Below are 25,458 nucleotides of genomic sequence, written 5' to 3'. Positions count from 1 at the left end.
CAGCTTTTTTTTTTTTTTTTTTTTTTTGTCACTTTGGACATTAAGCTTGCTCACAATAGGACTTTGTATGTCTGTATTCTAAATGCCTGTAAAGGTAACACTGATAGTAAAAGGTCTGATTCTGGAACCTCATTCTTTAGTCTTCAACTCTCTGTAACCTTTCACTTACATCATTTGACCAGACTAATATAATCAAGCTGAACCACTGACAACTGGACCACTGGATCAATAATTTTTCTAATAATTAAATAGCCTGAAAGTCTGAAACTGATGAAGTTTATGAAGCCTGGTTGAGAGGGAAAAGATTTAGAATAGCATAAAGCATCCATTATTCAGGAACATCCCTAATAAACTTTATCAACTACTTTAAAATGTCTAAAAAAGACCTAGGCTCCACTTCTACCTATAAAATCTGAAATCTTTAGTACACATACCAATTCATACATATCATTTACTTTCACTGTGGTCAAACCAAGGACATTACTTTTAACTCTCATTCATAATCTTATTTTACACAAGTTAAAAATAGCTGTACGTTTAAAAAAAAAAAAACTTAGTAAAGTCATAAAGTAAGCTCAGCTCTGTGCTTATCCATTGGTGAAAAGGGAACACGCTGAAGCTTTGCTATAAGTGGTCCCCTGGCATCCATTCTGAGTTACTCTGTTGTACAGGAAAAAGGAATGTTTTTTTCTGTGTTTCTAGTTATAACCCTTCTTAGGCAGCCTCAGAAGATCTACCAGATTCTCAAACAGACAGTGTTTTAATGATAGCTGGTGTATTGGAATATTCTGGTAAACTTTTCACCCAGCATTTGGATAACCTTCAAATCCCTGAGAAATAATCTTATGCTCTTTATATATACTGAAAAAGAAGTATACTACTAAACTGTAGCTTGTTGTAATGTAATTGCTTATCAACTTCCTTTTTACCCTAAGATAATGAAACCAGTCTGCCTGATTATGCCCTTTCCCCTTTATTTAACATGAGCCATCTTACTGCTGGTCATCTTGACAGAATATTCATTCTGCTTCTTTCTTCTCTCAGAAATGTCCCACTTTGCACCCTAAAATTATATGGGTACCCTAGTTATTCATATATATTTATTCTTACTTTCTTACCCTGTGAGAGACTATCTTCCCTTTATATACGCAATCTCTTCCTACCTACTTTTGCCTATATTTTGGTTACACCAGCCAGTTATCGAAGCACTCAAAATAACATCAAAAATTGCCTTAAACTGTCAACTGTTTCTTTAAAAAAAAAAAAAATTCTATAGATTGGCCCTCCACGCTTTTGCTTCATATCACATTGGTTGAGGCATTGGGATAACTGGAAGGTCCAAAATAACTGTATTCACATGGTTGGCATTTGGTGCTGGCTTCTAGGTGGGAGCTCAGCCGGGGCTGCTTTTGGGGCCCTCAGTTCTCATCAGATTCAAAAGCAGGAGGAAAAGACTTTAGTTCTGTGAAGGGAAGTCATATTGAGAAAGAGCTCATGGGATGGGAGGGAGATGGTTGTGTTACTCTTTGGGGATATACTTGACCAAGACCTGCTTCATCAGGGTGGCAGACAGCATTCCAAGATCACCCTACAAATTCTGGCCCCCAGTGTCCATGCCCTTTATAATCTCCTCTCCTTGACTGTGGGTGGGGCTTGTGAATAAGACAGCACTGTCACTTCCCTGATCAGATTGCATTATAAGGCAAAGGTAATATGATAGTTCCTCCTGTGATTACATTGTGTTGTTGTATAAGATTTTGTTGAAGCTGCCTGGAGATTCTTCTGCTGACTCGAAGAAGTAAGCTGCTGTGTTAGGAGAAGCCACACAGCCAGCACTTGAGGGCAGCAGCTAGTAGCTGAAAGTGACTCCAAGTTGAGACTCAGTAACAAAATAAGGACCTTAGTCCTACAAGAGAAAGAATTGAGTTCTGCCTACAACCTGGATGACCTTGGAAAAGTAACTGAGCCTCAGATGAGATTGTAGCCTTGACCAACACCTTGACTTCAGCCAGGTAGGACCTTGAGTACAGGACCCATGCAAACCCTTGACCAGTGAAACTGTGAGATAGAATATTTGTGTTGTTTCTCTACTGCTAAATTTGTGATTATTTGTTACACGGCAGTAGAAAATTTATACAAAAATGTCTTAGTCTGCTTGTGCTGCCATAACAAAATATCATAGACTAGGTGGCTTAAACAACAGAAATTTCTTTCTCACAGTTCTGGTGGCTCGAAGTCCAAGTGATTCAATGTGACAGCGCAATCAGTTTCTAGGTGGTCTCTCTTCCTGGCTTGTAGATGGCCACCTTCTTGCTGTGTCTTCACGTGGTGGGGAAAGAAATGTGCTCTCTGGTGTCTCTTCTTATAAGAGCAATATTCCCATCATGAGGCCCCTACCCTCATGACCTCATGTTAACCTAATTGTGTCCCAAAGATCTCATTTCCAAATATCACATTGGAATTTAGGACTTCAACATAGGAATTTGGGGGGACACAATTCAGTCCACAGTGGTAGGGAAGAATAAATGGTTGATTTTCTTAATCTGCACATTCAGGCATACATTGTCACATAACAACCTTTAGTCTTTTATAAATTTTCATCCTGAACTTCAGCGTTATCTTTTTCTAAGAGTCATTACCATTTACTTTTGGCTCACCAGAGTGTATTTCCTTAATTCTAAGCACATTCCACTCCTCACTCATCTTCTTTCTCACTCTCTCATCTTTCACAATTACACTAAATCTTATCTTCAACAAAGTGTCCTGGCTTGATATACTTGCAGTTTGACCTCCTTCCTCATCAAGGGGAGGTAGTTATTTTCAACAGCATACATTTAACAATGTTGGGAGATGGAATGACCTTTTTAAGTTCTTCACTGCCACTTTGAAATTGTTGTACAATACAGCCAATCTTTAGTAAAAATGCTTGCTTCTAAGAGATGCTTACATTCTTACCCAAATAATTTTCTGTTCCATCCACATTAATATCTTAATTATGGTTCTCACTTCTTTCTAAATCTATCAACATCAAATGTTCTATGTAATGATTGCATCTCTACAACACTTTCAATTAACAGTTTCTCTGTATACTCAACTCTAGATACCTCTACCCCTTTGGAAGTTCACTTTTATGGTCAGCCCCTAGATCTGCACGCTTCTGAATTCATTCAGAATTTCCAATATACCTGCCTTTTGTTTGATACCCATTCCATTTTCCACACAGCAAGGTACTGATGTTGTAGGAATATTGCTAAAGTATTGTCTAGGTCTATGTAGTCCAAATGGCTCATTCTTATTGCATCCCAGCCGGTGAGAAAGGGAAATTGAATAGGACCAGTCTACTTCTTGAATGAGCACAACATAGAAATTGAACTTATCCTGTTTTACCACATCCCATTGGCTGGACATGGCCTTACCAGCTCTAGGGGAGTAAATTGTGTCTGCATATTCACCCAGCAAAAATGTTGGGATTCTCATACCAAGGGAGAAAAGATGTTGGGGGACATTTTTCACCTGACACAGTTGGTAATCAAAGGAGTGTTCTTAGGTCTTCTGGGATCCTGGAGCATTATTATCTGTTGGGATGCAATGTAATTCAGTAGGTAGTAAAAAAACTGAATTGGTAGCATTCAATTTACATTATATTGTAAACCTAAAATCGAGACTCATGATTTAACAAATATATATGGAACTAATGGAGGAATGTGATAAGTTAATATTGTTTCAGTAACCTCAGGAGGTATAGCCATGATTGTGAGTGGATAGAGACATAAACTGCTGCTGTTTTCAGCCTGGACAGGTGTCTGTAATTCTCCAGCTTGCTCTCATCAAAGGATAAAGTTATTTAGAGTTAGATAGACCTAAATGCTAATAGTCATCACAGCTGGACCACATAGTCAGTTATTTAGCTTCTTTACATTTATGTCCCCCATCTGTAAAATAGAGCTAATTGTCATTTCAAGGTTGTTAAGAAGATTCGAGGCAGCATGAAAAGTGCCCATTGGTGCTTGGCACACAGAAGACACTCAATAAGTAGTGAATGTTATCATTAGTATTCTATGTGTCACCCTACTCTGAGCATAAATTGTTACAGTCTTTTCCACTGCTGTAGATACTTACTCTTTACTAAGACCTCCAAAAGTTCAGACAATCTCATTTTGACTAATACAAAATTATTTATGTAAACACTAGACTTTCTTCCTATACTATGTTCTGGCAAAGAACTGAACTCGCTTAAGTAGTACAAATTGTGTCTAATTTGTTTTTCTTGATACCCTGATAGCTTTCTTCAGTTCATCTACTACCCAATGTCTCTCTCAAACCAATCCTTTGATTTTACTCCTCTGTCCATTTCACATCCACAATCCTATCCATCACAGTAGACAATATTACCTCCTCCTTCAGAAAGGGCAATAACCAAGTCAAATATGATTTTCCACATAAATGTACACAATAACAACAAATAATTATATAATAACCTTCTCTCCTTTCCAAGAGGAAATAACATAACTCCTCTGAGGAACATGAAGTATTCTGAGGTTTGGTCTTATTTAAAGGTATATCCAATTGTGAGAGAAATAAGTAGCAGTACCCAATGCCTAAATAAGTTTTTCCTCTTATTTAATAGAGCTTACCTTTAAGAAAAATCAAACTTTAAATTTTGGTGAAAATGTGTCCTTCTGTGAAGAAATCCAGACATACCAAATACATGAAGGTTAGAGTCAATAAGATTCTTGTTCACAATAAGATCTTTTAAAATTAAAAAAAATAAATAAATGAGTAACCATTATTACATAAAAATACAAGACAACAAGTATGACCCAGATTAAAAATAACTGACAAGTCAGCTTTCCTTTAACAATAAATTTTCTATGATTTAATTGTATAAAGTAACTATACCCAGAACAAAGAGGAAAATTAATTTTTAAAGGCCATAATATTCTTTTGCAGCTTTATCTCAGATACTAGAAAGCATATAAGATTGATGATCTCTGCTAATATTCTATTAATCATAGAGAAATAAAAAATATGCATTGTTATTTGTCAAATAACAACAAGAGATTAAATCTGAGCAGGTTTATTGGAGCTCTTTTTGAGAGAGAAGTTAAGATCTATGAAATCTGAAACACAACTTTAAAGATCTTTTCTGACTATGAGAAAGACCAGCAAAAATGGAAAACTTTGGCTAAATTTCATTAAGGTTTTATACTGTAAAATGTTAGCAAATTCAGTAAGTTCAGCAAATTAAAGTCATCTGCATCTGAAGATTTATTTCTCTACCAAGTTTATTAACATGCAGTCCTTTGTGTGTACCGAAAAATAGCTGGATCTGATTTCTCTGGTGTAGAAACTTAATATCCATGAATATTCTCTCACCTGTTTTCAGATTTAAGCACATGTGTTTCAGAGAAGGAGGAGAAAGGAGGGAGAAACTGATCAGTTTCCTATATGAATAACTTCTGCTGAGTTAAACTATTATAAAAAAATGGTATTAACAAATATTCTCTATCAATTCTACAAAAGTATGAATACACTAATTTACATGGTATGTTTTTACTATGAATTCAGGTGCCACAATGTGAACAGAATAATTGAAACGATTAATCATTTTAAGAGCATACACATTTTTTTTTATAGTATATTTAGACTTGAGATCAGAGTTTGAGATTTTTATATCAAATGATGCAATTAGTGAAAGTATTATTTTGGTAAACATTTATATTCTGTATCATCATGAAATCTGTTAAAAGACATACAATCTCTTTATATCAAACCTCAAACCCCTTCATACTTCTAGAATTGTACAACGGACTGGAAGACTTGTTTTGTCAAAGCCCAAGACTCATCAGAAAATTGTTCTGGCATTTCTATAAATATCTTACATTTGAATTTTCTCTTTTTTAAAGGCATCTTATCTATACAAATTAATTAGGGAAATAATATGCAGTTGAATTAGAACAAAATTTTTGTCATCTAAAATCTTCAGAAAAAAATGAAAGCCTGATATGTTTATTAAACATACCATTTTCTTCACTCAGAATTTTATTTGTAAAGCATTAAGGAAAGCTCCACAAATGCAATAATCAATGTTCCATTAGGTGAATGGTGACTAATTTATTTCTGAAAGGAGGGATAGATGAGAGAGAAAGAAAAAATAGATATATAGGTAATTAAACAATCTGTCCAAACTAATTTTTCGTACTTATAATCCTAAACTTTCCATTTCCTTCTGTACGTTGGTTAAGAGTTAGTGGCAGTTATGAAATAAATTGCACCTAGACATTTGCCAGGCTTATGATTTCATTAAAAATGAATATACACACACACACCCCTTATATGCAATATATGTACATAATATATATACTATATATATATATATATACACAAATGCATATATATGCACATATACATATATATATATTTTTATAACCAAAACTTTGGGTAACTGGGCCAAGTGCTTTCCATCTTACTGGACACATCTTTTATTTCAAATTGGGAAAAGTCTGAGAAGTAAGCAATCATACAGAAAATAGAGTTGAAGAAAGTCATGCACTAAAATTACAGTACAGCAGATGTAATGAACAAGAAACAAGCATGAAAACAAACATGGTAATATTCTTCCTGCTAGAAAAGGATCCACAGACTACATCTTAAGGCAGTAGAGAGCATAGGTCTCTTCCGTCCAAAAACTTTTCCACTTGGAAAATTTATTATTCTTGCAATTTTATACCAGATTAAGAGAAATGAGGCAGTCCAACATGGGTTAGTCGGTGCATACATATCATCAAAATAGGAAAAACAACTCAAAGCACAGTTTTTACAGAGTGACTGACATGTGACTCTGAACTGTACAAAATTTGCTTGGATGTATAAACTTGAAATAAGACCCTGTCTGGTATGTATAAGGAAGATGTCAGAATTTACAATAAAAAACATACCAGAGGATTTTCACTGCAGAATACATGGCCAAATATGTCTCCAGCCTTGTCTTCAGGCCTAAGTTTTGATGCCAGAGAAATTCTGAGATGAAAGGAAAGTTTCGCCACTGTTTGGATTGAATCTTTTTGGATTAATCTAATATGTGTGAACTAATTGCATTTAGAAATACAGTCATTTCTCTGATCTCACTTTGCAACTGATCTAGAAGATCCTCACTAACAAAAATTATGCTCCACTTATCTATGATCATCTACAAGCAGAGATTTTTAAGCGTGACCCTACTATCTTTACAAAACTCTCTACCTTCTCACCATGTCTGATCTCTGGAATTCTGCAGTGAGAACCACTCAGAGTAGGGACTGCTGAGGGTAGGCAAGATAGAACTCTCACCAGAGTACTCAGCATGTAACAATTTTTGTATTAGTCAGGATGGGTTAAGTCATGCTGAGGTAATGATTAACTCCAAAAACCAATATGGCATAAAATAATAAAGGTTTATTTGTCCACATGTCCCTCCTAGCTTGCCTGGTACTCTTCAGGCTGATAACGTATCAGGCATCTAGAGCTTTGTTAGATGCTGTGGTAGGGAAATGTATATGGTGAATTGCACACTGACTTTTAAAGACTTCTGTCTAGAAGTGAAATCTATCACTTCCATTAACATTTATTGGCCAAAGCCTGTTACATGACCATACCTAACTTCAAGGGGAAGGAGAAGGTGCAATCCTACAGGGTGCTGGGACAAGGAATGGGAATATCTGTAAACTGTCCTAAAGTTATCACAGTTTAAAATGGAAAGTAACATCTTTTCTGTTATCTTTTATATTTTAGTGAAGTGAAAAGCAACTGAAATGTTACTTAAAAGTTGAGGAACAGTGGTTTTCCATGCTCTACTTTATTGAGCAGAGACCATAAGATCTCACCTAACTGTGAGAACATAAATTATCCTACTATTGATGACACATTTATGACGTGATGATGCTATTGATTCACTCCTGAAATAAAATTTAAAAATCTCTTAAAGATTAGCTTTTGAAAACTATGATTGTGGATTAAATGATTAACTAAATATTAGCAAACTATTTTTAAAAAATAAATGACTTTTCATCTTAAATATCATTTCATCTTAAGATCCTTTTATTAATATAAAAATTAGTTAAGGGCACAACCAGTGTTAAAATCATTGTAAAACTGTAGTCTTTCTTCCATTCAGACTACCAGTGATCTTCTTGCCAAATCCAGTTGTTTAAGTCTTTATTCCACTGTCTGTAAATGACCCTTCTGACCATTCTGTTTTTAAACTCTTCCTACTCTTAGCTTTCATTACCATGGTTACTTGTGTTTCTTCTTGTGCCTCTGGGTTGCTTCTTCTTAGGCTCCCATGTTAGTGCCTTAGTTTTGGTCCTGTTTCTCAACATTGGCATCAACCGTGTACCACCCACTGTCCTCTTCCTTCTCACCTGTCTTACTATTGTTAGGCAACCTCCTTGATGCTAATCTCATGGAGTCACCCAACATCTGATGATGGGTCCCAAACCTAGTTCTCTAGTTCTGAGACATCTCCTAAACTTCAGATTCACATTGCCAATTTTTTTTTTTTTTTTTTGCTGGATATCTTTCTATAAACAAAACTCAAGTATTTAACACTAAACGATTCAAAAGTTGGATTAATTTTTACCTTCTCCATCACAGATCTTCTTCTGATTTTTATATACAAAAATATTGATAGCTTTCTGCATCATATATCTAGAAGCTTCCAAGTTGTTATTGGCTCCTCTCTATCTCCCTACTCTCAAATATACACACATTTGTTCCCTAGGTTCTCTAATACTTAAATTTGAAATACTCATTGATCCTCATCAATCCTTTTATCAGTCTTCCCCATTAGTCTCTTGGCCCCTGATCTAGATTAAGCTTTCATCACATCTAGCATCTTGGAGAGATCTCCTTGTCTTTACACACTGTCCCATCTATTACATCTTTCACACTGTGACAATGTTTATTTTCCTAAATATGAATCCGACCATTTCACTACCCTGCAGAACATGTTCAGAGGTTTCCCCTCCCAAATTCCTCAGAATGGCACATGAGATTCTCCACAGTCAGACCATGTGCATATTTACCACTGCATCTCTTTCCAACACTGTGAATCCATGGCACTGGACAATTCCTTCTACTGTGAAGCAGAGGTTTTCAAATCTTTACATGCATAATAATCACCAAGGAAGCTTGATGCAAGTGTAGTTTCTCTGTCACCATCTAGAGGTACTGTTTTAGATATTTGGGGAGAAATCCAGGAATTAGTAGTTTCCATTGTATAAGTGATATAGTGCAGGTGATCTATGGATAGGAATTTGAAAAAGTTTGCATAACGTATTATGCCATAACATTTTTGCCCTAGTTGGCTATTTCTGCCTGGCAATTATTTTCTTCCTTTTTTGTCCACATGAGTTACTTACTCATCCTTCCAGAACCATCTCTGTGAACACTCACTTCTGACTTCAGCTTAATCAGCTGTTCTTTGCTCCTGTACATAGTTTTATTTTTAAATTGACTACATTTTTAAGTCATTGTTTGTATTTCTGACTAACCAACTATATTGACAATCCTTGATGGCAGGCATCTCCATTTCGGTTCTAGTCTAAAGCAGATGTTTAATAGCTATTTACTGCATTTAATTGAACACATTCTACTTCTCTGTGGATATCATTTCTAAAGGGGAACATTATGCACCAGAGAAAATCAATGTCATAAACACCAACAAGATGTTCTTTGTTACATTTAAATAAGCCATTTTATCAGATTGGCAGATGACACAATTTATTCAACAGATGACAGAAGAGGATTCAAAGTTACCTCAGCTGGCTGGAGCCACTGGAATAAAATTTGTATGGATAAATAACAAGGAACATATTTAGGTTAAAAATCAGTTGCTCATAAACTAGATGTGGGAATTCTATCAAGTTAATAGTTCATGTGAAAAATAACAAGCTTTTACCTGATGACAAATGCAATATGACTCAAGAACGTAATTTGACTGGTAATAAAGCTAAAGCCATTTGAGCCTGCATTCATAAAATCTGGTCCCCCTATCACAGGTTAGAATGGTCTCTCTGTAAGCTGCACTGAAGTGTTCAAATATTAAATGTTATGTTCGTTCTGTGCCACCAGATGGGGTATTAATAAACTAGGACTGGCCTAGAGCATGGGTAAGAGACCATGCAAACAGTCTGGGAATGATCACTTGAAACATTGTTGAAAGGACTGCTTGGAAAGAAGAGAAGAATAAGTGGAGACTGGCATCTGTCCTCAAATGGGCGAGACAGTGTCATGGAGAAGAGAGTCCAGATAACTGGAATCAGACTCATGGTCTGAGCAGGCAAAATTTAGTCCAGGATAAACAATTTTCAGTTGGATTTGTACATTGGAATAAAGCATGCCATGGAATAACATATTCCCTATTCCTGAAGATTTTCAGCACACCTGTCATGGAAGGTTACCTCTCCTTGCCTGGGTGAGCATTGTACTAGATGATCTGTAAGTTACTGTCCACCCTAAGGTTCTTGTTTTATGAATGCAAACATGTTTGCTGTCATTTGTTACATATTTTCCTAAAACTTTCAAAGTTCTTTCTCAAATTTAATGAGTATTGATTTCAAATAAAACACCCCATTATAAACTGTCTACGCATATGTAAAAAAGACTGCAGCTCTCAAGCTAAATGAACTCACAGGGGCAGAGCTAATCCTATTCCAGCCTAATACAAACTCACAACACACACATTGATATATACCATTTCACACATTGTTCACGTCTAGAAGTGCTGCTGCCACTGCCGTCTTCAGATGTGGGATTTTCCTCACTGTCTTTTCTCAAATGTCCTTTTTTGGTTTCATACACAGTGAGATGCAGAGGATTCTGGGTACCAGGGACAGGGTGCCTGTCTTTTTCCTCTCCCACTGACCTAGCCATGCTGCTGAGTTAGGTCATTTCGCAGAGCAGACCTGTTTTCATTGGAGTCACCATCACTCAGTCATCTTCATTTTTTTTTAACTTTATTTTGCACCCCTGGCTGAATTTTGCCTAATAAAAATACATTTTAGGTAAAAAAAAAAAAAAATTCCTTGGATGATTAAGTTACAGTCATTATATTAATGGATGAGAATTATTATCAGAATGGAAGATATGTAATTTTGGAAAATAGGGCATTTTATGGAAGGGCAGCTGTGGGATGCCTGGTAACTTAAAAGAAAAGGAAGGCTCTTGGGATGGCTTGGGGGAACAAGATCAATAAACAAGTAACAATAATTGTTAAAGGTCTTTTCGTTTTATGGAATACTTCGCAAATATTATGTCACTGAATCCTTACAGCAACCTATAAAGTGGGCATTAGTAAGACTTTCTGCAGTTGGAGAAAGAGCACTTAAGGAACTTGCTTGAAATCACATCACTAACCCATGGCAGAGCTAGACCTGAAATCAGAGATTTTGATTCTAGATTATTCATTCATTTCATTTATTCAGCAGATATATGGTTATGTAATTTCCACAATAATTTTAGAAGCTTTGTTTGAAGGATAAGGAGACCAAGGCTCTGAGAGGCAAATGAACTTTCCTAGGGGCAAATAATTCAGAAATGTTAGAGGTAGAGTTTTACCCCCTGTATAATGATCTCAGAGTCTGTTCTCCCTTCACGCTTCAGTAGGTAGAGAGTGGCACTCTAGATTTTGTCTGTTACATTTAATTTACCTTTCTATCACTGTCTGAATTTGAAGATAATCCCTAAAATAAGAGGGTCATCAAGATTTCTGGCACTACTTTGGAAAGTTGGAGTCATCTCCTTGGATCTGTTTCTTCTGCCATTCTTTATTGTTGGCTTAATCGTGTTTTGTCCCTTCCTTTGCTAGGCTGGAGTGACTTTCTCTTTATATTCTAGCAGTTTTTCTGGTTGTGATGTAGAAACTTGGTAAAATATCAACATACATGTAAAGTCGAGACTAATAGAAGAGTGATACATAGAACCTCACGGCTAAGGGACCTGGTGTCAGCCAAGGCTTACTTTGCCTACAGTTATGATCGCTCTTAGCAAGCTGGGAAACCCAGAGCAAATTTCTAATTTCCTAACCCGCTGACTGGATACTCAAGACTAATTAATACTCAATATACTCATCTGGATACTCAAGATTAATTAAAACTTCCTTGTAGCAGGGAGCATGGTTTTTAAGACTACACGAAACAATGCATGTAAAAGTGTTTCCTATGGTGCCAGACACGTAGTGTGTATGCTCAATAAATGAAAAATACAGTAAAATTTTCCTAGGTGATTCCGTTAGACTGTTGTGTTATAGCCAATCATGCCTGAACATATCAAGAAAAAAAAAAAGACATAAAAGAAATATTTTGAAAGTAATTTCTATTTCTTTTAGAAAAGAAAGTGCAAGAAATTATGGTGACAAAAATCTCACAATGACATGATGTCAGATCTGGGCATTCAATTCAGAATCTTGAGCCTTTGTTTTGCTTCCAAAATGTAGACATCCAAGAGAAACACCGAAGAGACAGAAATGTAGCCCTGTAACCTAATAATGCACGGCTGAACCCTTCTGGTACTACTAATATATTTTCAGTTTCAGATGGCTTTAAAGCAAATTTCTCAAATATACTTCAGTCTGGTTAGATACACACCATGACAATAGCTATGTAGAAAAATCAGAGTTTATGGTTCATCAGAAGTGTGTTTTAGTTATGTGCAGAATGTCTGCTGTCCTCTCTCATGGCTCTGCTTTAAAGACTTGGCTGTTAGACATTTATACATCCATTAACTAGCAGCTAGGCATGATTTAAAGGATAACATTCCTGGCGTTCAGTGTATATAAAGCAGTAAACAGTTTCTGTGGAAGATTAAACACTGCAGCAAATCAGAGACATTTGGTGACCCCCCAGCAGCCGTTTGTTGCCAGAAAACTGCAATGCTACAATTATTGTGCTAGGGGAAAAAACATATTCAATTGATAGCACAGTAAACAGAAGAATGTATTTGAATTTGCCTCTTGCATGTTTAGAAATATGGCTCCTTCTTGTCTTTTTTTTTCTTTCAATTGAATTTCATTTGAAGAAAAGTTCATATGTCATTACATACAATGTATTTAAACATACCATGGATTGAAAGGAGTTAACATTTCTAGAGATCAATATATATTTATAACTGAGAAGTTAGGATTATGCAACTAACATGAAAAATTAAGAAAATTATTTTTATTTGTCTTATTAAAATTGAATTTAAATCCAAAAGAGGTTTTTCCTATTCCTATTTATAGACTGTCAGTAAAAATATGGATAGTATACTACACATGTACTTCTAAATATAGTATTTTTACAGGACATTATCAAAATATATTTTAGCTTGATATAATAAAAATAAGAGAAATTCTAATTACGGTTTGAAAAAAATCTATTAACAGTTTTATGAATTAGCAAATTGATTTGGACTAATACAGTATATGGATAAAGACCTGAAAAACAAACTAATCGAAATTAGAGCAATAACATTTTTCGAATGCATTTTCTAGACCACTGAATTTCCAAATTCTTCTATCATTAATTTTGCAATTTCTTGATCCATCTAAATATATTCTGAATGTCATATAATTGAACATTTTAAAACAACAAGTAAATAGTTAGCAAGAATAAAAAAGATGTTTAATAACATGTAGTTGTCAATGCATGGAGAAAAGACTTTTAATACATATACATGTTTATGTTCTAGGCTTACTGGAAAAAAATTACATGGTTTAGTAAGCTGGTTTAGCTCTCAATAAGAAGAGAATTTCCACCCTTCTTTCTCCGTAATAGGATTTGGTATGCATTGTAAAAGAAACAGCGCCTTGCACCAAGCGGTGTTAGTAACCCACTTTATGGTAGTACAAAAGGCTTCTCACACCACGTGTTGATCACCATAAATGCTTGTCTAACCCACTTCTCTGTCTTCCTTCCCGAGACCTTTTTCGCCAGGCCCATGTGGTTGCGGATGAGGGTGGCGGCAGTAAAAACCTTTAACAGGAACCTGGGATCCCCATTTTCTGTGTTCCTATTAGCTTTTTTCTAAAGCACACCTTTAGAAAGTGTCATCAGAAATTTCTAAGTCTCAAAATTGCTTTATGCTAAAGGTGCATTTTGTTTGGAGAAGGCGGATGCTGCAGTCCGTGAAATCTATATCTTTTTTGAATGGCTGTTGGGGAAGAGACATTCCAATAGTTTGAAGCACCGCTTTAATACTTACAGAAAAGGCTGCGGATGCACGGAGGCATCTGCTGTCACTGTGACTAAAATGTTTACTTTAGCAAACACTGCTCTATTAAATTTCAAAGTGGTCCTCTTTGAATTTTAAATTGTAAAGGAAACCTGGCCTCCATTCTTGAAAGCTTTGGTTTAAACATAAAAAGGAGAAAGTAGCTTTGAAGTTTGAATGAGATGCATGAACTCTCCTTTTTTCAGAGTTTGAAGAACTTATAGGGCGAGCCTGTGTGCTATTTATTATTCTAACTTTATGACTTGAGTGATATTCTTCTTTCTTTCACCCTTGACCATTTCTCCTTTAAAAAAAAAATAGGGTTTGGATGTTAATGTGAGACTTCATTTATTACTCTCCGATCAGGGAATGTACCTAACAAGATAATTTTATGCATTTTTCTAAACAAACCAATTTTATTGCTCTTTAATGAGCATCTAATTTTTTCAAATTATATCTAGATTCCAGAGGTTTTATTGGTGCTGTCCGTCATTTCTCTGGAGTTTACTGTGTTCATACATAGTAAAACTACAGAAAATGTGTATTTTGGGCACAGATGCACACCTTAATGAGTATTTATTAGGGCAGATGAGTGCTTGCATAATTGAACAATTCATGGACCAGAGATAATTGAGCACTACAATAAGTTATGTCACCTATTTACAAATGGGAGCCATTAACTCCCTACTTTGCTTGCTGGAATGAACTTTTTAAACCAAATAATTACAAATGTACATTCGCAAAATAAGCCTTTTCAGGGTCAGTACGTTTATATTTACTTTGATGAATAATAATCTTGCTAGTATTCAGTTTCTATTTTAAAATGAAATAAGCATTTTATCATAAAATCTGTTAAAGCATTACTCTTAGCAAGTAAATACTTTAAATAAACTAATCGTAAGGATCGTATAATATTGAGTAAAACCTATTTAGCTCACTTCATATTTTCTTCCTAGAAATTCCACATAAAATTTAAAGTTAAAAAAATACATGGCATTATCCTCATTCTATAGTTTACATTTTTGTCTTAATTCAACAACAGCTCTCACCAGTAAGACCTTTTCAAACAGAATATGTTCTTATCAAAACAGAAGAAGAGATGGCTAATTTGTTCCTGAATGTGGCAAGAGAAGAGAGCCATTAGGAGTCTGTTTTTCCTTCCTCCAAATATCTCTTTTATACTCCTTCCTTACTTCTGTCTGGCATATTTGGGTTAAGACACTAAGGATATTCATACAAAGTACTGAAAATATTTAAGAACCAGTAAGGCATCACAGTGCCTTCTTAAAACAGCCAATCAGAATGGGCATCTGCCAACTGGGACGATGCTGGCTGATAGCCTACACGGCCACCCACCCCAGACATACTGATACTGGCCTAAATGCATCTCCAGTCTTGGGGGAAACAAATGGACAGGAACAAGGGACTCTGGGGACTGAGCGACCCTCTTTCCTAGTATTCCCCCAACTGCTCTTTTGTGGAAGAAGATCTACTAACAGTGACTTTGGGTCAGACAAATTCTAATAAATGCCACATTCTGTTTTCCACTTTGAGAGATTTCACGTGCACGTTAGAAATTTTGGCCGTGCAGTAAAGAAAGCAAATAATTCTCAAGGGCCTATACCCATCAAAGACCCATAATTATTTGACCTGGTACCTGGTACTTAACTGTAATAATATCAAGAAGAAGTAATGCAACTGTAATTTTTATAGCCACGTCATCTCTGCATGAAAATATCTTTGCAATTTCATTTAACATAAGATTACCTTTCTAATATTAAAGCTATGCAGTAATGAAGTAGAATGTCTTGGCAGGTAGTGAGCTCCCTATCACTTGCTGGTATCCCAGCAAAGACTGGTATTTGTCTAGCAGTCTGATGTGTTAAAAAGATCTCTGGATTACTTTTTTTTGTACTAATAAACCCCTAAAGAAAGTTCAAAAATCCATGATTTTTCAATGCCTTGTTTAAAATTTCATGTTTCATACTCATCACTTTGCATATTAATAAATTAAATAATTTATCAGATGAGGGAACTATATCAAACACTTAAAATCATAATTATATGTGGATACAAATAACTATGTACCACTAATATATATTTAAGTCAATGTAAACTATTTTTGTTCAGTGCTAGTGATTGGAAATTAATTCAAATTATTTAACTTAAATTATGTATAAAGTATATAAATTACAGATTACACATCTTTTGAGATAACTGACATGAATGAATACCAAACTGCTAGAAAGACTGTCTTGATTTAATGCCAAATAGTTTTAAAATACTAACAGGTTTTTAAACGCTTTTGTTCTACCATGCTTTTTAAATAGCCTGTCAGCTATAATGTTTAAAATAGTAAACACTTGTTTCATATAAATGGTAATCTTCATGTCAATTTCTACCAGATATTTAGGAAAGCCTTTAGATGTGAATCACATGTTGGCCTTCTCTGAGGATTCTCGACACGCGAATTAAGTTACCTAAAAGACATCTGCTTATGACCAGATGCCTCTCAATGTTATCAATATTCCTTTTTGGAATATTTAAGAACTATTGTAATAATGTCATGTGAATAATGAAGTGTCTTAAAAACCTCTGAACTTCAGAGAGAGAGAGAGACATTTGCAAAAAGGCACCTAAGGGCTTCTAATCTCTCTGATTATAGTAAATATATGAACTCTTGAACGTACTGATATTTGTGACATCAAATGAATAGCAAAGTTTAACATTCCTGAGCTAGAAAGTACTATAAAGATTCCATAAAAAGATAGTATGTTTTTTAACTACACTAAGTATTTTTAAATCCCCAGATTTCATTGAAAATTTCCCAACCAAATATACTAACCATTAAGCATCATTGGAACAAAGGGATCTATTTGAAACACTAGAAGAAATTTTGAATTAATACTGTGGAATATCTATAGTGCCAAACTTTAAATTATTTTAGACTTTTTGATGTATGTTTGCCTTTGCTTAGGGCATGGATAATTTGTCTGATTTCCTTGATTTAAATGAGACTAGATTACTACGTAATGCTGTAACTCAGTCATTATGCAGTCATCCAGGGCGAAAGTGAAATATTCAGAAACATTTTCACATATGTAATCTGTATAAACCATAAGGTTATGATTAAGAAATCTTAGGAATATGTATGACTATGGCAGAAGCAGTACGATCAGCCCCTTTATCTTCTTGCTAGAGACAAAAGTCCTCAAGGATAGAAGATTGCCTGTTTATTATTTTAGGAGTCAAAAAAGTTAATATTTCTACTTTAAAGGTACTGAATTCTTTTAAAATGACTTACAAGGCATAAGTAAATGTAACAATATGCTACTTCACTCCAAACTCCCATCACCAAAAGTACCTAAATTAGGAGGATTTCACACCGGTTCTAGCATGTTGTTTTGCCTTAAGAGCTCTCGGCATGTCATGTAGAGTCATTTTTCACTCATTCCATTTTTTTTTTTAGTGGAATGAACATATCACAGGAATATTTCTATTCTCTGTAGATTCTGCAGTCCAAATAAGGTCACCCAACTTCCACAAAATGTCACACCTCACATCACCCACTGCACAAGTTAAATGTAAAATTTCCATCTGGCCTTTAATAAGGACTTAAATTTAAGTCCTTACAGACTTTTTCATTGGTTTTTATTGTAACTGTTTAACTTATATTCCCACAAACTTCTTTCAGTTTAGATACTGATCTATTCGCATAGATTGTTAGAGAACTTAGTAAAACATTTCTTACTAGATTTTTGGTAGTTCCTTTATGTTTTGTTATGTTTGTTTCATCCAAAGTCTCACATTAGTTTCCTTTCTTAGAGATGTTCAAAATCATAGTGACATATTTTATTAAATGAACAAATACATATTAAGCACTACCATATGAAAGTCAGTTTGTTAGATGTTGTGGAAGACAAGAGATAAATCAATCTTGGTCTTGGACTTCACAATCTAGGGGAAGCATGTATATGAATAATTCTTAATTCCTATAAAAGGAGACAAAAATCTCCATGATGAAAGAATCCAGTGGGAAAAGGAGAGATTATTTCCAATAGTAGAATTCTAGAGGAAAGTTAATGCTTCCACAGGTGACAGAAATATTCTATGGAGAGGGAATTCCCATTATTGGCAAGCAGTGTCAGTTTCATGGGGATTTCTGGGAACTATGGCCTAGTAAAGTATCTGGTGCAGTGTCCTCAATCCAAAATCAAAACAACACATTTCTAAGAGTACTCCATTTATTTTGGAAAAACATTCTTCACTGAGTTTTCAATTTCTTTCTCTGTAAAGTACATCTTTTCTAATCTATATTCATGAGAAGTTCTATAACTCTTAGTAACAAATGGAATAATGTACAAAAACGCACTTTGAAAATTACTATTCAAAGTAGCAGGCTTTTTTTGGTCAAGCTCTTCATGTATATTTAAGATATCGTTATGGATTTTTGAGTGAAAATTCTTGAGAAATATAAAATGTAAATATATTACTGATGCATCACTACACTTTAGAAGAAGAATGCCCCTATTCTAAGGAGATGCTAGAAAATGGACCGACTGTGAAAGTCAGAGAAATGGTTACCCTCAGATTTCAGGCCCTAACTAGTTACAGAGAGACAAGGGGTGACCCTTAGATTATTCTTTTTTTCTTCAGAAACCATTAAATACTCCAAAAGAAAAAATAAAAATAAAGAAAGACTTATAAGGCAAGCGTCATCTGTTTCCTCCCCAGCCTATGTATGAGGTAAGGGATGAAGAGAAAAAATTTTGCCATTTGATACTAAAAAAATAGTCAACTTATGTTTAACAGCAAAATATGAAGCATGATTTAAAAGAACCTCAACGTAAACAAATCAGAGTACAAGGAGATTCATGCTTTATGATGCTCAGATCATTTTTATGAACCATATGACCACACTCCTAGCTATATAAATAAAGTTCTCTCTCCTCGGGATGCTTAACTGCACTGAATCACAATGTTCTACCTTTTCAATGGAAAACAATTTAAATTTCTCTGGCATTTTCCTGTTAAAATCATAACTCTTCCTTAAAAATCATGGACTATTCCAATGAGTTACTGATAAATTACCACCTTAATAATTAAATAATTGGAATCCATATAAATCAAAATATAAAATTATCTTTTATATATTATTGGTAAACTCAGAAGAAGTAGTTTCCTACTATTACAAAAAAATGCAGGCTGACAATAAATTGAAATCTCCAAAAGATAATCACAATATAATAAAAATCACATTAAAAAGGAAAACGTGAAGACTGTAAACACACTCAGATTCACATCAATCATATTTGTGAACTCCTGAAAAATCTAAAGTCCTGAACATAGCAAAGTGCAGCTGGCCAAAGAGAAAATCATTTGAGGTTTTCTCTTTATTCACTCAAAGATGATCACATGATGTACTCCCATTTTCAGTAGAAACTACTTCATTAAGCAAACTATTTAAATATTAACAAGTTTTCATCAAATATTAACTTTGAACACATTAGAGACCATTTAAATCTAAGGAATACAATAAAACATAAAATAATACAGTTATGGTGACATAATTAGTGGCACTTTGTAAAAAGCAATTTCACTTCACATTACATATTCCAGAGGAAACAGGTTTAGAAAGGAATTTAAAAGGGACACATTTTACCTGAAAACTATAAACTGATTGACTTTTCGGAAACTTCCTCACACTTCACAGAATGATATATTCTCATTTAGGCAATACTAAATGCACTGAGAAATTCAAATGCTATTTTTATAATTTTCAAGAAAGAACAATAAAGGAAAGGTCAGCAATAATAATGCCTCGCAGTTTAGGTTAAAAGAGTTATATACTTGTCAATATTCTTTCTATGTAATCCTGAAGGAGACAAATGTGGGCGTATTCACTGAAAATAAGTGAGCAGTGATAATTGCTCTTCCACTTTACACTATTGCAAAGTTCATTTGCAAGCTGTTTGACAAAAACATAGGACTTTCAAGTCAACTAGTGTAGGAAGAAATAAAGCCATATTTCTAATCCTTTAGGATGCAAACATAGTAGACAGGACCCCTATTGTAATCGCAAAGAAATTTAACTTCATGTTAACAAAATCAAATTTGACCAAATTCATATACTTTGTGTAGCCTTACTTTTAAAAACCTTTATCTTTAATAATAAAGGACCCCACCTCACTGATGGAGCTTTGGTTCTGCCTTAAGTTAACACTTATTTCCTTTTTTATTCTTAACTTCATTTCTAACCTAGAGCATTAGCTTCATATTTTTCCTTCTGTAAGCTTTAAACTAATGCTGTTAATTATAATAGCTGGGTCTGTCTACTAAGTTATCCAAACTAATCTAAAACATTTGAGATCCACCTGATCTTGTCTCCATAAAGGCAGAAAATGGGTCAATGCAAAAATTTCTTTGGAGACATACAAGCATTTTGTTCCTAATTTCACTGACACTGAGTTTCTATGCAGTAGGACCTTTTTTTCCTCATAATTGTCTGGGGAGATGTGTATGACTCTTGTGCTTTATGTTACCACAGTAAAAGGAATGCTGGTTCACTGGTCTTTTTGCTCTGAGGTACCTGCAAAGCCAAGTCATTGTAATATTACAAGGGTGAGCTTACTTCCAAACTAGACATTTTAAACATTTCAAACGCAGTGCTTGAATTTTCAACTTATTTAATGGAAATTCAACCTTATCATGATGCAAGGAGATTCATAATTAGCAAAAATGTAAGATATGTTTTTACATTCCAAGTTCATTTTCATTAGCATATGAAAATATATATTAGTCAACAGAATAGATGCCAATTCAAGATCCTGCAGGACTTATTGTCTCCATTGATCATGAATGAAAGGCATTAGAATGAGTGACCACGTTGCATCCACAAGCACGAGCAGCTTTGCTCTTCATTTGTGCATCTAGACTTAGGCTGTTTTATGTATTTTGTCTCCATTTTTATAACTCAGATGTCTCAGTGGCTTCTTCACATTTGTAAATCAATAAAGTACCTCAAATAATACTGTACTTTTTTTTTTTAAATTGATTCCTGATACCCTCCGTTGGTTGGCAGTTATATGTACTCTTTTCTCATTCGAAATGTTTATAATATAGATAAGGTACACAAGTAATAAAAAGCATAGACCAATATCAGTGATCCACTAGAAATATTTACCTTAGCATTTAAGTCAATGTTAATTTTGACATCTATTATCCCCAGCCCATAATAGCAACTTTCTTTTCCTCTGTGCTCCTAGATAGTGTATATTCTACTCCATGGCCATTTAAAGTCTCTGCATAAACACTTAAGTATCCTCTAGACTACACAGCTGATTTTAAGACCTTTGGTGAGAGATGGTGCCAGTCGTGAGCCCACTTGCCCCCAATCTGTTCTCTCTTCCCCTGCTCCATTCTTCATGGAGGATTTCACCTCTTCTGGGGCCTCTCCCAGGATCCCTTGTCAGTTGGCTCTGGCTTCGTTGAACAATGAAGACACTGGTGGGATTTTGGAGGGCAATGGGAAGGGAAAAACAGTTATTCTCGCCTTCATCTTTGCTGGGCAATGTATTCAACTGTGGCTTCTCTGTGGTTCAATCTTGTTTCTGACTGGTCCATTGTGGTTCCAGCTTTGAAAGGATGACTTCTGTTCTCTAGCAGTACCATCTTTCATCCCTCCAATCTAAGGGTGCAGTAGTTTCCTGATATTGCTAATCTCTGGGTTATTTCATCCTCCGTTTATGGCTTCCCCAAATCCATGTCACCTTGTAACTAATTCCCAGAATTAAGTGCCTTGTTACAAATGTTTTAAGTGTGTTTTTTTTTTCCCCTGGTTAGACTCTGATATACCAAACTTACAAATTATTAGTCATATAAAATGGTATGGATGGCATTGTTTTAATCACATTTTATATATCAAAGTATTAATATTTACTAATATTAATAGTAAGTATATAATAGTATTTGGAAATATTAATCAAATTTCTTAAATCATAGTTGATGATAATTGTTGGAAATTGAATTTGAATTCGGAAAGGTCTGCTGCTTTAGCCAGTGTTTTTAAACACAGAGCCTGGGTTTTGTATGGTAATTTGTATATACATTAGATAAATAGCTAAACTTTTCCTTACTGGAGCAAAGCCTTTAATGATTACAGTATACAGCTAAAGGGACCTAGTATTCCTTTACTTGTGAAAAGGCCTTCTGAGTGACAAAATGTAACATGTTTTTTTGTTTTTTTTTTTTTAATTAATTAATTTATTTTTTCTTGGCTGTGTTGGGTCTTCGTTTCTGTGCCAGAGCTTTCTCTAGTTGTGGCGAGCGGGGGCCACTCCTCATCGCGGTGCGCAGACCTCTCACTATCGCGGCCTCTTTTGTTGCGGAGCACAGGCTCCAGACGCGCAGGCTCAGTAGTTGTGGCTCACGGGCCCAGTTGCTCTGCGGCATGTGGGATCTTCCCAGACCAGGGCTCGAACCCGCGTCCCCTGCATTGGCAGGCAGATTCTCAACCACTGCGCCACCAGGGAAGCCCTGTAACATGTTTTTGAACATGAGAGGGTGCTGTGCTGTGGATAGACTCTCAGGGCAAGGGTGAGAACAGGGAGACCTGCTAGGAAGATATGTAATAACCCAGGCAGAATCTCCTGGTGGCCTGGCCCAGGATAGTGGTATTGGGGTGTTGATTAAGTATGCAGATTCTGTATGTATTTTGAAAGTAGAGCCAACAGAATTTTTGGATGAATTAAATGTGATATTGGAGAGAAAGAACTATTGCTGTCAGCTGAGATGAAGAAGACTGTGGGAGAAACATATTTGTAGGGGGGCCATAAGTCGAGTTTTACATATTTTACGTTATATTTTTACCAAGTACATTATGCTATCATGAAAACTACCTTCCAGGTGATGGAAATGTGGCTATCATGTAAACACTCACATGTATGATTGTAACCTAAGGAATTCAGAGAGAATTTAACCCAATTTAGCGAACCATCGGGAAAAATGATGTTATTTGAAAAAGTAAAGTTCAGAAAAGCAGCAAAATGATCAAGGATTCATGGCAAGTCTTGGGTAATGTCACCGTGAAAGTTTCCAAAGGAAAAGGAAGTCCTGGGGTGTAGGCCTTCCCCAGCACGGGACACGCACAGCATCCCTCTTGCCTGACAGACGTGAAAGCTCAACCAAACCTATGGTTCAATGCAAATTAGAGATTTACATAGTTTATAATTAAGCATAACTTATTTTAGATGCTCAGCCTAACTTGTGTGTACATGTCTATTTTCTGCTCATTGGCTGTTAATCTAGAAAGCAGATTTGTGCCGTCTTCCTACCATTTGCCCCATTGTTGTTCTAAGCCAAGTTCTCAAATAGACAGGCAATCCCTTAAATACTGAGATGAGTTTGCCAAGGGGTTTAGTGTAAAAATGAGTTCATATATAGTATATGACAGTCCATAAAAATGAAACCGGAGCAAAAAGAAAAAAAATAGTGTATAAGGAATACATTGCACATGGCAATCATAAATCCAAGTTCAGGGCTTGTATTCCAGACACACAGAATTGCAGTTCTATGTATAATTGAAGCTGAAGTTTCATTATAGGTTCTTTCTCAAAGACTGCACTTTCTAAATTAACTATAGATTTCATGTTTTCTGTCAGTCCAAAGGAAACTCTTTTTACAAGTTGCCTCCTTTTACTTTGATGCTTATGAGTGTTTGTAATAGTAATATTTTAAAATTGGATTAGTATTTTGATATTTAAATGTAAACTCATACTTAGAAACATATAGTATCAACATTTTAAAGCAAACTAAGTAAGTTTTTTCATTTGATGAACGATTGTATTTGGAATAAGGAACAGTTCATTCATTTGCTAATATAATGAAGGACTTTCTTTGCTTTTACAAGTTTGAGAACACAAAATTATAAAACAAACAGAATATATTTCTCTTTAATCATCTTTATCTACATTTTAGAACAAATAATTGTCACAAAAGCTAGAAATTATTTCCAGCTGTTTTTCCAGTGTGGGAAATGGAATTCATGTAGAGGGTGTTAATTTCCACTAGAAGACCAGATGCTTGGTAGAAAATTTCCCTACATTGCTGTTTGGAGGAGAGAACCCAGGTGTACTTCATTTTATGCATGGGCATTTAATTCCCTAAAGAAAACACCAAATAGGAGCTTGTATCTGCAAGTTTATGACCATTCATATATCACTCATTGATTGACATATATAACAATGATTTGATAGTTAACAATTCAGACACTATTCTAAATATTGCTTATACCACAATGGCAAATAAGTTACAGTATCAACTCTTAGAGTCTAGAAATAACAGAAAAAAATAATAAAAATAATTTTAAGAACGCAGTAAAAATTAATTACAAAAATAAACAAATGGAACCTAATGAAACTTAAAAACTTTTGCACAGCAAAGGAAACCATAAACCAGACGAAAAGACAACCCTGAGAATGAGAGAAAATATTTCCAAATGAAGCAACTGACAAAGTATTAATCTCCAAAATTTACCAGCAGCTCATGCAGCTCAATATCAAAAAAACAAAAAACCCAATCCAAAAATGGGCAGAAGACCTAAATAGACATTTCTCCAAAGAAGATATACAGATTGCCAACAAACACATGAAAGAATGCTCAGCATCATTAATCATTAGAGAAATGCAAATCAAAACTACAATGAGATATCATCTCACACCAGTCAGAATGGCCATCATCAAAAAATCTAGAAACAATAAATGCTGGAGAGGGTGTGGAGAAAAGGGAACCCTCTCTCACTGTTGGTGGGAATGTAAATTGATACAGCCACTATGGAGAACAGCATGGAGGTTCCTTAAAAAACTAAAAATAAAACTACCATGCGACCTAGCAATCCCACTACTGGGCATATACCCTGAGAAAATCATACCTCAAAAAGAGTCATGTACCACAATGTTCATTGTAGCTCTATTAACAATAGCCAGGACATGGAAGCAACCGAAGTGTCCATCGACAGATGAATGGATAAAGAAGATGTGGCACATATATACAATGGAATATTACTCAGCCATAAAAAGGAACGAAACTGAGTTGTTTGTAGTGAGGTGGATGGACCTAGAGACTGTCATACAGAGTGAAGTAAGTCAGAAAGAGAAAAACAAATACCGTATGCTAACACATATATATGGAATCTAAAAAAAAAAAAAAAAAAAAAGAAAATGGTCAGAACAACCT

The 25,458-nt window shown here is 35.0% G+C and overlaps 1 long non-coding RNA gene across 1 annotated transcript in view; it reads left to right on the top strand.

Annotated features, from left to right (window-relative positions):
* The window catches only part of LOC309667201, a 92,868-nt gene extending 71,599 nt beyond the window's left edge, over positions 1–21,269 (top strand). The window contains exon 2 of the long non-coding RNA XR_014267614.1: positions 1,194–21,269. This is a non-coding gene — a long non-coding RNA (uncharacterized lncRNA). The remainder of the gene's footprint in view (positions 1–1,193) is intronic.
* Positions 21,270–25,458: the final 4,189 nt, after the last annotated feature.

The sequence above is a fragment of the Balaenoptera physalus genome (assembly GCF_965194825.1).
Source record: "Balaenoptera physalus genome assembly, chromosome: 9".
NCBI lineage: Eukaryota > Metazoa > Chordata > Mammalia > Artiodactyla > Balaenopteridae > Balaenoptera > Balaenoptera physalus.
This window is presented reverse-complemented; position numbering and strand designations above follow the sequence as displayed.